The sequence below is a fragment of the Schistocerca nitens genome, chromosome 3 (assembly GCF_023898315.1).
Source record: "Schistocerca nitens isolate TAMUIC-IGC-003100 chromosome 3, iqSchNite1.1, whole genome shotgun sequence".
Classification (NCBI taxonomy): domain Eukaryota; kingdom Metazoa; phylum Arthropoda; class Insecta; order Orthoptera; family Acrididae; genus Schistocerca; species Schistocerca nitens.
In genome coordinates this window covers 214994116-215006439 of record NC_064616.1, presented here as the reverse complement: position 1 = coordinate 215006439, position 12324 = coordinate 214994116, and the positions used below count along the sequence as shown (strand labels likewise).

At 36.6% G+C, this 12324-nt stretch overlaps 1 protein-coding gene across 3 annotated transcripts in view; it reads left to right on the top strand.

Annotated features, from left to right (window-relative positions):
* The window catches only part of LOC126248170 (nuclear hormone receptor FTZ-F1 beta), a 440744-nt gene extending 433266 nt beyond the window's left edge, over positions 1 to 7478 (top strand). For 2 of the 3 annotated variants that reach the window (XM_049948933.1, XM_049948932.1), the window contains one exon: positions 4302 to 7477. The gene's annotated coding sequence lies outside the window, so the exon portion shown is untranslated. Of the gene's footprint in view, positions 1 to 4301 lie in introns of all 3 variants that reach the window. The other variant, XM_049948931.1, reaches the window with a different exon arrangement.
* Positions 7479 to 12324: the final 4846 nt, after the last annotated feature.

The following is a 12324-nucleotide window of genomic DNA, read 5'->3' as shown; positions in this document are numbered from 1 at the left end:
TAAGCAGTAAAGGAAACCAAAGGAATTAAATTTCAGGGAGGATAAATAAAAATTGCGTGGTTTGCCAATGACATTGTAATTCTGTCAGAGACAGTAAAGGACTTGAGAGAGCAGTTGAATGAAATGGATAGTGTCTCGAAAAGAGATTATAACATGAACATCAAGAAAAGTAAAGCACGAGTAATGTAATATAGTAGAATTAAATCAGGTGGTACTGAAGAAGTTAGATTAAGAAATGATACATTGAAAGTAGTAGAGGTGTTACACTATTCAGGCAGCGAACTAACTGATCATCGCCAAAGTAGAGAGAATACAAAATGACTGAACATAGCAAGAAAAACATTACTGAAAAAGAGTAATTTGTTAACACCCAATATAAATTTAAGCACTTAGGGTGGTGTCTTTGCTGAAGGTATGTGTCTGGTGTGCAGCCTCATACAGAAGTGAAACATGGACATTACGCAGCTGAAACAAGAAGAGAACAGAAGCTTTCAAAATGTGGGGCTACTGAAGAATGCTGAAGGTTAGATGGGTAGATCGAATAATTAATGAGGATGTACTGAGTTGAAATGGGGGAAAAGAGAAATTTGTGGCATGTCTTGACTAAAAGAAGGGACTGATTGATAAAATGTATCAAGAGCCATCAAGGAATTTTCAGTTTTGTAATGAAAGGAACTGTTGTGGGACAGGAGGTGGAGGGAGGGAGGGTGATGGTCATGGTGATGGTAAGAATTTTCAAGAAGACCAAGGCTTGAATACAGTAAGCAGGTTTGAGACTTACAGAGGGTAACATTATCGTACAAGTCCATGGGCCACAACACTACCTTTACTCATCTAACTATTTATCTTCCATGCAGGACCCCCCATTAAATGGTTCTCAGTACTAAGAGGTTTCAAAGTTTTAATAGTTTTCCTCTGAGAAATCCTGCTCAGATGTTTTTTTCTCAAGATTCTGTTTTAATAATGTGAACTGTAATTATTTCTGTAGATAAGGTCCATAAATGAGAAAATGTGTTCATATCCTCAGTAGTTCATCTTTTATAAAAGTTTTATAGAGCTGATAGGTTGAAAAAGTGTGCCATTCAAGCTGGTAATTACAGTAAGGCAGCAAAGAAAAATCTCAAAATAAATCTGAAGCTAAGCATCATTTCATAGTTGTCATGGATCATTTCCATGGCACACTGCACTTGGTACTTTCATCAGGTGAAAATTAAGAAGGGAAACTGTCCTATGGATGGGTGGAGGTGGTGGTGGGGAGGGGGAGGGATGGAGTGGGGGAAGTAGGGGAGGGGAGTGTGTTAGAGACTTCCACACAACAATTGGTGATGAGGCAGACACAGATGTGATGCAGTTGTGAGCCTTATTTGGAAATCCCTGTCACTTGTTTAGGGTTGTACCTCAATCAGTAAAACGGAACCTGTATAGGATCACTTTGTCTTTTTCTCGTGAACGGGTAAAGGTATAAGCTGAAATTTGTCAGGTGCTAAGGTCTGTGGCCCCTTGACATGGTAAACAATTTAATCTTCCAAGTCAATGCACTGAAAGGATAATACAGCCAAATATGTGACGTATTTTGATACTTGAGTGCTCACTCAGCAAAACTTACAGATGAACTACCTATATGCATGTCAGGCATGGTAGTCTAGTGGTAAAGTGCATGCTCAGAAACAGAAAGGTTGTGGGATCAAATCTTGGTCAGCACATAGTGTTTTTTCAGTCCCAACAATGTGAGGAATCACCAAAAACAACTCACGGTTCAGATTCCACATTTAACTGTAGATCCCCTTTTCCTGGTTGGATGATAGGGCTAGGTTAGGGTCAGCCAGGTCAGCAAAAGGTCGTCCAGTAGAATGACTTGCACCAGGCCACTGAGCCACACAAAATTATTATCTATACACACAATTAAGTTTGTTCGGAACCCTCAAAGCTTGAGTGCTTCTCATACTTGTCGTCGTCCCCCCTCCCCCCCCCCCCCCAATTATTATGTGATGTGAACAAAAGCTTTATTAATATGGCTCACGAAATCTTTACTATTTTGATACAGTGTTCACAATAAATATGGTCCATACATGAACAGTTTTATATGCATTTAATCAGCTGCATTCAATACTAGTTACAGGAAGTACATCTTACTGTGTTATTTGCATTGAGTGGTAGGTATTATGATTTCTTTGCACCCCCATATTGTTCATATGGTTGACCATTGAAATGGCAAATTTCAGGTAGTCTCATATTCCTTGAATTTTAAATTACTTCCTGGAATGTATTGATTCCCCTACATTCTTCATATTTATGGCAAGTTGTTACGATAATACCAGTTTTATACAATTACTAGCTGAGTACCTGGTATTGCCCAGGTATGTATTTATTCTAATCTTCTATTAGTCAGTTTCCTCCTTCCCACCCTCTCTTTCTATCTGCACCACCCCCTCTTTCTGTCCATCAGCCCCTTCCTCTCTCCATCTCCTCCTCCCCCCCTCTCTCTGTCCACCTTCCCTTCCTTCCTCCTCCTCTCTCAGAGTTAGAATCTCCATATTCCTAAGAAGCTGCTGGTTAAAGCCCCAAATTATTTCTTCCGAAGTAGTAACATGTCTACCAAATTTGGTTGAAATTGAACCAAGGGCTTGGGAGGAGCTTTTTACTCATTATTTTTTCCACATATACACATGTCACATATATTTCAAATATATTTAACATATTTCACCTGTGTCTGTATCAAAATTTGCCCTTCAGTTTTCATGATGCTCAGTATTTATGATGTCATATCTCCTCAACTGTGTGTCACAGAATAATATAATTTTGCTGGTGCTTTCAGTGGTATCCGTGAATGCTGTTTGCAAAATGTGTCATGAATATGATTAGTGGAAGTTTTAAATTAAAGTTTTAAATTGAAATGGCATGCCAGATGCACCAGTTTTACTGCATAAACAGTGAAAATGTAGTAATTGATAAACTTTATTCTTTTTCTTTTCATCATTTTGTGGAGGTTGTCAGTGAGATAAAGTTTAGTAAAGGTTTGAAATTATGTGTAAAGTTTGTAACAAGTCACTGAATGAATATGGTCTGGCTATTTGCATGTTGTGGGCTAAGTCACTTCCTCCCCCCCCCCCCCCTTTTCCCCTCACTCATGTGACAGGTAGATGGTTCTTACTCCCACAGCTATTCTTTCTGGAAAGTGATATTTGTACCAAGTGTCATTGAAATCAGCCTTGTAGTTTAGGAGGAGATGTGGTACATACATACATTTTTATGTTATGTAAGATTTAATTATTCAAGCCTTCCGTCAGTATCATTTTATTATTTTCATTTTCATGGATTTTATTTCATTTCAAAATTTACACCTGCGGCAACAACTCGCATAACCCAATCTTTGAGCTGTACCTTCACCATATATTTTCCCACAAACTTTTCTGTTCAGTATTATTCAAACTGTGTTTTTCTTTCCAAAAGCTTTCCTTTTTTTCCAAAAGTTTGCATTTTGTTCCCATCTTATTTCCATTCAGTTGGTACTGAAGGACCATGATTTTCATTTCCTGTCTTGCCATCCAAATGTAGATTTCCTGTGGCTGCACTAACCTGCTCATAGCAATTACTGGAATGGCTCTCATGAAAAGAACACAAGATTTCCTGCCCCTTTCTTATCATATCTGAGGTTGTGTTTCACTGCTAATGATGTAATCATCAGTGGGTGGCTTAACCCCATTCTTTCTCCCATCTTTTTTATAAATGAACACTAAAGCTTGAAGTTGTTGAACCATTAGTTATTTCTCTGTACATAAATTGATAAATGAACAATTAGAGAATATGTGAACAGATTCTTAGATTAGTAGAGAGCCTCGAAATGTGGTAAAGCAGAATGGTCAGAGGAAAGGAGTGGCATGTAATGATGGTGTATAAGAAAGGTTAAACATCTAACTACAATCACAATGCCACATCTTAAAATGGTCTTGTTGTCCCTTTTCTCATAGTATCCCGTACAAGAAGAAATGTTTTATCTTTTCAAGTAAAGGTTGTTACTTGTATCTAAATATTTATGTCTCTTACAATGTCAATATAGAAATGTTATGTGCCATTATTTAGACTAAATCTTTCATATTTCTTCTTCAGCCTCATATTAAATGTTCTGTTTAAGTTTGCAAAAATAAAAACAACACCAAGAATGGAAATGGAATTGCTAAATTTTGTCTGGCACATAGTAACAATGGAAGCAACTTTATTGGTTTTGCCTATATGGTTAAACAGTTTCTCAGATTATTTGCAGAATTCAGTTTGTGAGTAATTTTTTTCTTTTTCTTTTGCAGGTCCTTTTGTGCCTTCACGTGACTGTGTACTTGCCTGTAAACAAAGGAGAGCCATTTTAGGTCACAGTGTAGCTATGGGTGGTGGTGGTATTGTGTGGTAGCCAACTGCCACATTAGTTTTTTGTTGTATTTTTATACAATGAAAGGTTATTATAATCAGCTAAATACGTACTTAGCCTCAGAACTTTACTGCCTTCTGTATATAATCAAACACAAAACTCCCCATAAATTGTAATGGTGCAAATTGTGGGCAACACAAGAAATTTGTTTATATGCGTATTTTATTACTTTGTATTTTATTTTTTTGTATATAGAGTCCTGTGAATTTTTGTGTGTTTGTATGTGTAAGTATACAGTTTTAAAGATTTTTTAAAAATTGTTTATCCACATTTTGTAAGTACTCTTATGTGACAGTTTTTTAAAGAGAGATTTTTATATTATTATATTATTATTAAAAAACTTAAAATATATTACTTGATGTATTGTGGTGCAATGTTATCAGATGACTCACCACCAGATGCTTTCTAAAAGCATTTTACTTTACAACATTGTTAGATAAAATTTCAAAGCTTTCAAAAAAATAAAGCTTTAAAATAACATTAAGTTGTGAAAAGAGGCTATGAACTAGTTCTGCTGCCAGAAAATTGCAGCGCTCCATTATGCTGGTCAACACTGGAGTTGCCTCATCAAATATCAAGGTCTTCCTCTTCGCCCCTGAACAGAGATTGTTCATCAAGAAAAATGCCTTTTGCGGAATGCAGCTGAAAATTTAGTGAATTATACTTTTAATAGAAAGACAGTTTTATAAGTATTGATTAGTGTGTCTCTAGCTTGCATAAAACTCCAGTGAGCAGCAATAACCATCCACAGCCTTGGAGCTTTTGGTATATTGTGTGGCACATGGACATCTCAAATTTTATCATTTCCATAGTCTGCAGCATTTAAGAAAGTAATGTTCTTTTTATTAAAGAGGAAAAACAGTGAGTGGCATTCATTTTTAGGGAAACTGTCTTGCCATCATAAATGTTCCCTATTTATGTTGAGGCATTTTGTGATGTTTACACAACTTGCTCATTTAATGGAGAGATTTTACATTTTTAAGTTGAAATGTACAGTCACAGAAAATAAAGGACTGCATTTACTTGAATAGACCATTGTACAAATCAACTTTACATGTGAGTTTTCTGGTGTCATGATTATTTTATTGTGTCACACAGTATACAAAGTAACCAGTGGATGACAATTCATATCCTGTGATACTACATGTTAATGTGAGTGTTCCACATAAATTATGAATGTTATTGATATCAATAATAATATTGATTCCAGCCTTTAAGGCAGATATTTCTACAGTCAGGAGATATTTTAACTTTTGAAGACTATTGGTGAAATTGTGTTTTGGGAGATAATTGTGCAATGAAAGTAATTTTATTAGGGTGCTGTCAAACCATTTATACAAGACTATAATGACGTTATGTGTGACCGACTTTGTATAGTTATACTTCAGTGACTATTGTATCATTTCTGATAGGATGATATCAAATCGATTGTAAAATTTACTAGAGTAGGATATTCTGGATGTTTTCCTATCTCCTATTGGTTGGATAAATTCTTTTTTCTATATGTGATTAAAAACAGCAGATCCTTTCTCTTTTATGTGGAAATAAACTGACCTAATTAATTACTGAACATGACATTGTTTTGTTGAAACAGCCATAAAATAATGTTAACAGATAATGACTGATAAATTGTGATAATTGCTGATGTGCCTCTGGTCCTCATTGTGGCCTCAAAATACAATGACAATGAAAGTAATTTTCACTGTCATGTAATGTCAAAAAGATATAGATGTTCATAAAAAATCAGTGTAACATGATGAGCACATTTACAAAATATATAAGATGACTGTGACACTATTGCCACTTCATTCTAGTCTATGGGAACAATGTATGTCATAGTAATACATAATTAATTCTTCCACTTTCAAATCATTGGCTTTATTCCAATGAAAATAAGATTTTCTAAAATGGAGAAAGACAGTTGTTTAGTAAATTAAAGGCAGTTAGCACTGCTCCTGTTACTTGTCAGTTTTCTATAGTTATTTGAAATCTGTGATTTAAAAATTGGAATTCTATCAATTTTGTGTAATTTACAAATTGCAAGAACACAAATGCAATACTTCAAAGTAGTTTTTCATATTCTAAAAATGTTATTAAAACCCTGTTGAGTAGGGTGAAACACCAGATAATCATATCTAAAACATTATGGCAATTATATTTAACATGTTATGGAGTCAAAAGATTCTTGTCTCAAATTACTGTTTTCATATACGTCGTTGTGTAATATATCTGATAATGCAAGGCTGGCTGTTCTATACCACATTGTGAACCAAATTTTGAGTTCTTTCAGAATTTAATGATTCATTGAGTGGTAATAGTTTATAAGTGGGAGCAGTTTGTGTGTGATAGAAACAAATGTCTAAAATTCTATAACACGGCGACAAATCCCCTAGGAAGAAGTTGCTCTTTGGCATAAAGCATGAGCTGCTCCATTCTGTTTTGCATGTGTAAACACCATGACATTTCCATTGTCTAAATTTTGTTTCAGTGTGGTAACTCATATGTTGCAGGATATTCTCATTTTCAGTGTCCATGTACTTTTCTTTCTCATAATTGCAAACAAATTACCACTGGCAAGTGAAACTTTTCAGATAATCTTTGTCTAATTTAACTGGAATGGTGATAGAGCTCTGTAGAAGACAAATTTATGAACATAAGACACACAAGAAATGGGAAAACCCTTTATTTTTCTTTTTAATTTTGTGTCTCAGATGTTTTAACAGAATTTTTCAGTATTCTGTACCACAAATAGACTGACAGAATAAATATTCAACAACAAATGAAATGTGAAATTTGAAAGCAATTGTTTTGGTGTTAGTATCTCAGAAAATAATTTCAAAATCTCAGCACATATGATGAAATGTGCAAAACACGCAATGTTGAATAAAAAGGTGTGAAACCATTCGTAACCATGTACATCAATGTATGTCTTGATTGAAACCTTTCCCTGAAATCAAAAGAGTGAAACACCAAGTGAAATCTCTAAATTATTTTTGTGTAATAGTAATGTGCTCATTTGCAATGGTTGAATGACAATAAATGTTGATTTCAGCATCTTGTTTGTTTTATAGTTCTTGTATGACACTAGAAGTATTTTACTAATTTGAAACTTCATTTACCTAAAAATGCAGCAGTGTGATTGTTCAAACCATGTTCACTAATGAGGTCTACAGCATTAATTATAAAAAGTGAAGCAATTTGGAAGCTGGGTATTCCATTTGCACTCTCCCACAGTATCTTTTAGAAAACAGACTTGAAGCCTAAGATGTTAATGGACACAAATATGCTAAAAGAATAAAAAAATTCTCAGTGTTCTTAGAAATATTATGCTGCACTCCTCCAACCTGAACTGCAAAATATTTTCTCAACAAATTCACACTTCTGCAATAACTGTAAGTAGAGAATCATGGGAATAAACAGTTCTATCAATGATGTTGTATAAGTGCTCAACCAGGCAACCATGAACACATGGTCATTGCTTGAAGATCTCAAGATTGCTTGTAAAACCCATATGTCATTCATCATTCTCTCAACAGAGACTTATGCTACTGAGTGCTCCCATTGTTTTTATGCTTCATGTACCAATAAAAGCCTTCAACTCGTATTTAAGAGCATTTCAAAAATAGCCATGATTTACTGACATGTGGGAAATTAGTAAATTTAATACAGGCTAAAAATTTAAAAAAACACCATGGAGCATTTAAAGAACAGCAACAACCTGCACAGTGAACAGCAGACAGAAGCAACTTCATTAGTCCAGTGATGAGCCGTCTTCTATACTGTGATCTTAACAAAGGCACTCTGGTGGAGTTTTCGAGCTCACCACTGAAACTTGTGAATACCCCAGGTGTTCTAAATATATAGGATGGTAGAACCTTCACTGAATATTGACGTTAGATTAGTCAGTGAGGACAGTCACTTTCTTTGGACAGTCCCATTGACTGTTGTGATTACAGCCACTAAGTAGCCATGGTACTCTGTGGTTAATAGCAGTGTTTTAGCATAGAATGAAGATGTGTCCACAACTTGGTGGATGGAACATCCATTCATCTGGGTCATAATACGGTACCCTGTTCAGACACATTAGGTTTGGATCGTGGAACTAAAAATATGCCTGTTAGCTTCTGTCTCAGGTTCTTTGGCTGATGTTGATGATTTTTCTGATGTTTTTGTAGCATGAGTGGCTGGCACTGTCAAAGATCCACTCTCCATTGCTGGTGGTGGACAGGAGTTGAGCTTATGGCTGCAGATTATATGTACCTGGCGTGCCAATGCCTAATTGTTTTTCCGTGGTTATTACTGTTGCAGTTCTCCCCTTGCCACATGCCAAGGTTGTTCATTGCTGGATGTGAATCCAGAATCCATTCATCTTTAGGCTTTCTTCTATCTTGTTGGGACTATTGTCATGCTTGTGTATTTCTATAGCTTACCTTCTAAGAGCTCTTCTCTCCAGCAATATCTTCAGTGTCAGTGAACTTTACAATGTGGTTGGTCTCACACAGTGCATGCTCCACCACAGCCAATTTCTCCACCTGCCAGTGATTCTGGTGATTGATCATTCAGTCATTCCAACATAGACTTTTCCACATGTGTATGGTATGCATTATGTTCCTGGCATTGCAAGTAGGTCCCTTCTTTCCTCTGCCAACCTGAGACACTCTCTGATCTTCTTTGTCAGTTTATAAAAGTTATTTATGCTGTCTCTGCACAATATACAGCCAGTTCTGTTGATTCCTCAGGGAATGTATGGCAGAAAGGCTGTACATGACATTTCTTTTTCTGAAGTATTACTTCACCAAGTGTCTGATTCTGTGACACTTCTTATGTAACTGGTGGAATACCCATTGCTCCTCAGAACACTTTCTACATGTTGCAATCTTGTGTTTGAGGTTCTGCGGCCCACATGTTTGTCTTGCTCACAGTACGAGTATATTAATCATGCCTCTTTTCTGTTTTGTGTGGTGAATTGACAGTTTGTGCATTCAATGGTCCATGTGTGCTGGTTTTTGATACACATTATGTCCAGGTTTTCACCATGTGTCACATCCAGCACATCTAGGAAGGGTAGCTGTTGACCATTTTCTGCTTCCATGGTAAATTTTGTGTTGTTATGGAGACTGTTCAGATGTCTTAGGGAGTCACTGAGCTGTTCCACACAATGAAAGTATCATCAACGTATCTGTCCCACACCTTAGGCATACAAAGTACCAAGTCCAGCACCTGTGCTTCAGAATGTCCCATGAAAAAGTTGGCCACCACTGAAATAAGTGGACTACCCACGGCAAAGCCTTCCAGCTGTTTGTAGGTGTTGTCTTTCCATGTGAAATAGTTCATGGTGAGACATGCATGAAAGAACTTGGTGATGTCTTACATGAAAATGGAACTGATATACTCGACAGAATCACTGAGTGGCAGTTTGGTAAATGAAGAAATGACATCAAAGCTGACCATGGTGTCGTTTGGTCCAAGTTTTAGTTTTTTCAGCTTCCCAATGAAATGCCCTGAGTCCTTTATGTATGTGTCAGTCTTTCCCACATGTGGGGGGAGCAGAGAAGCTGAGTGTTTAATCAGTATATACATCGGCAAGCCAGGAGTGCCAACAGTTGATCTTCATGTAACATTATTTTTATAAATCTTTGCTAATCCATAGAGCTGAGGTGCAGGGCTTCTGTGTTGTGCAGATTCCTCTGTCTAGAGAGAAGACATCTTGATTAACTGATTTGTATTCTATGTGATCCACTGTGTTGGATCTGCGCTTAGAATTTGGTATGATGTCAGATCTAATGGGTCCTGGATCTTCTGCTCATCAGTGGAATAGTTACAAAATTGGGATAACTTGCAAGAAATGAAGATTTGCATTGGAAAAGCAAGCAGTGTGTTTCAGAAAATGAATGCTATCTTCAAAAGCCATTACCTAACTCTAAGAACAAAAGTTAGACTTTGACACTGCTATGTATATTCTGTCCTGTATGGGTAGAGGCATGGACCTTAAATAAAAACATGGAGAAGAACCAGGAGGCCTTTGAATTGTGGCTTTATAGGTGGATCCTGAGAATACCATGGACCCACAGAGTGACAAACATAGAAGTTTTGAGAAGAATGAACACAACACCTAAATTAATCAAGATAGTGAAATGCCGAAAGTTGCAATATCTAGGACATATCATTCACAATATAAATAGATATGATTTGCTACAAAAAATACATCAAGGGAAAATCAACAACAAAAGAGGCCCTGGAAGAAGATCAATATCATGGTTTGACAACCTTAGATGCTGGTTCAATATATCTTCAACAGAATTATTCTGTGTTGCTACCATCAAGAGAAGAATAGCAGGCTGAACTTCAGTGAACACATGAAAGGGGTGCGTAAATGCAGAAAAATTATAGAAGGAAGATGGAGGATGGGAAATTATATGATAAATAAAAAAGAAAACCATATTTAATACTATATATATAAAACAAAATGTTTTAAGGTAGCCTATTGAAGGAGGAGACAGAGAGATCAAGAGGAGGAAAGTAAGCTGTGATGACGTAAAGGGTGAAGAGTCTTGGGTAAATTAAACCAGAGTGGATGGTGAGAGAAAAGTGCTTGTTGAAGTGCCTCATCCATTCACTCAAATTCAAAAGCAGTGATAGTGGTAGGAAGGACCTAAAGCAACTTGTGAGATCAGTATCCTTTTCCCATAGTCTAGGACCCTCCTATATCAATCTATTTACTGATTGTAAGGAAAGACTTCACTGGAGCACCACGACTGGCACCCTCTGGCACACATACGATTCATAAGCAGCAATTGTGCCATATGGTGTCATGGTGAGTTTAATCTTTTTCTGGATTTCTTTTTTGTTGTAAAATTTATATAGTCCTTCTCCAAAGTTCATGTTTCTATTTACATGCTGATCACAGCTGTCACACTGTTAGTCAATTCCATACTTTTGTTTACACCATGTCTACCAACTAAAAACAGTCTTCACCTCAACCGAAGCGGCCTGTTGCCTGTTGCAACAATAAGCCCTATCTTCTTTACAGCCTTAGAGTTAATGAAAAATGGATTTGTTTTGACAAGGACTTCCTATAAGCATGAGTTGTGTTCCAAAATTAGCTGATGAGCTTGGCTGCAAGCAAACCTCTTAGTTTTTTACAATTCAGCCATATTAGAATGACACTATATCAAAAGAAAAAGAATATTTATCTTTATGACACAATACCACACTTGACTAAGATCTGTTACTCAGCTGCTACTCTTGGTGGCTTCACAGCTTCACAGATATGTGTCATTTTACAAATTGAAAGACTTAGATCAGTGTGTGTGCGCCAGTTTCTAGCATTTTTACTGACAGCTAACATAATGTTCACCTTTGGCAATGCATTATGTTAATGAAAGCAGTCAAGCTGTTGTGTGGTTTGAATTCTATATCAGGTCCCACTATATTTGACTGGGTGATTCAAATTTCAGTTTAGAAAACATAGGGCATACCACCTCCCTCTAAAATAATACCTAGCCTAGTACACATTGTGGTGTTCCAACCAACTTGTGGCTTACTATATACGAGAGCTATTCTCCCCACCCCAACCTCAGATTAGTCTCAAAATTAAAACCACAGTGAAACTGGTGAAACACCATGCAGATGCATTGTGCAGGGTCTCTAGTATGCCCGTCTATTGTGTCACATTGAACATTTCAGTTCTGAATGCACAGTAAGCAAGTAAAGATGTCTTGACAATAGTGTCTCCCACCAAGTGGGAAAGTGCTGCTGAGATGTTTCGCCTGATTTCATGCAGCCCACATAATTTAACAGTTGTATTTCCTTCTTCATGTCACCTCTCTGCTGTACACTGCAGGTGCAATGAAGACACTCTTGTAGCATTTTCAATGGTAGTGTATGATCATCCACCATACAGT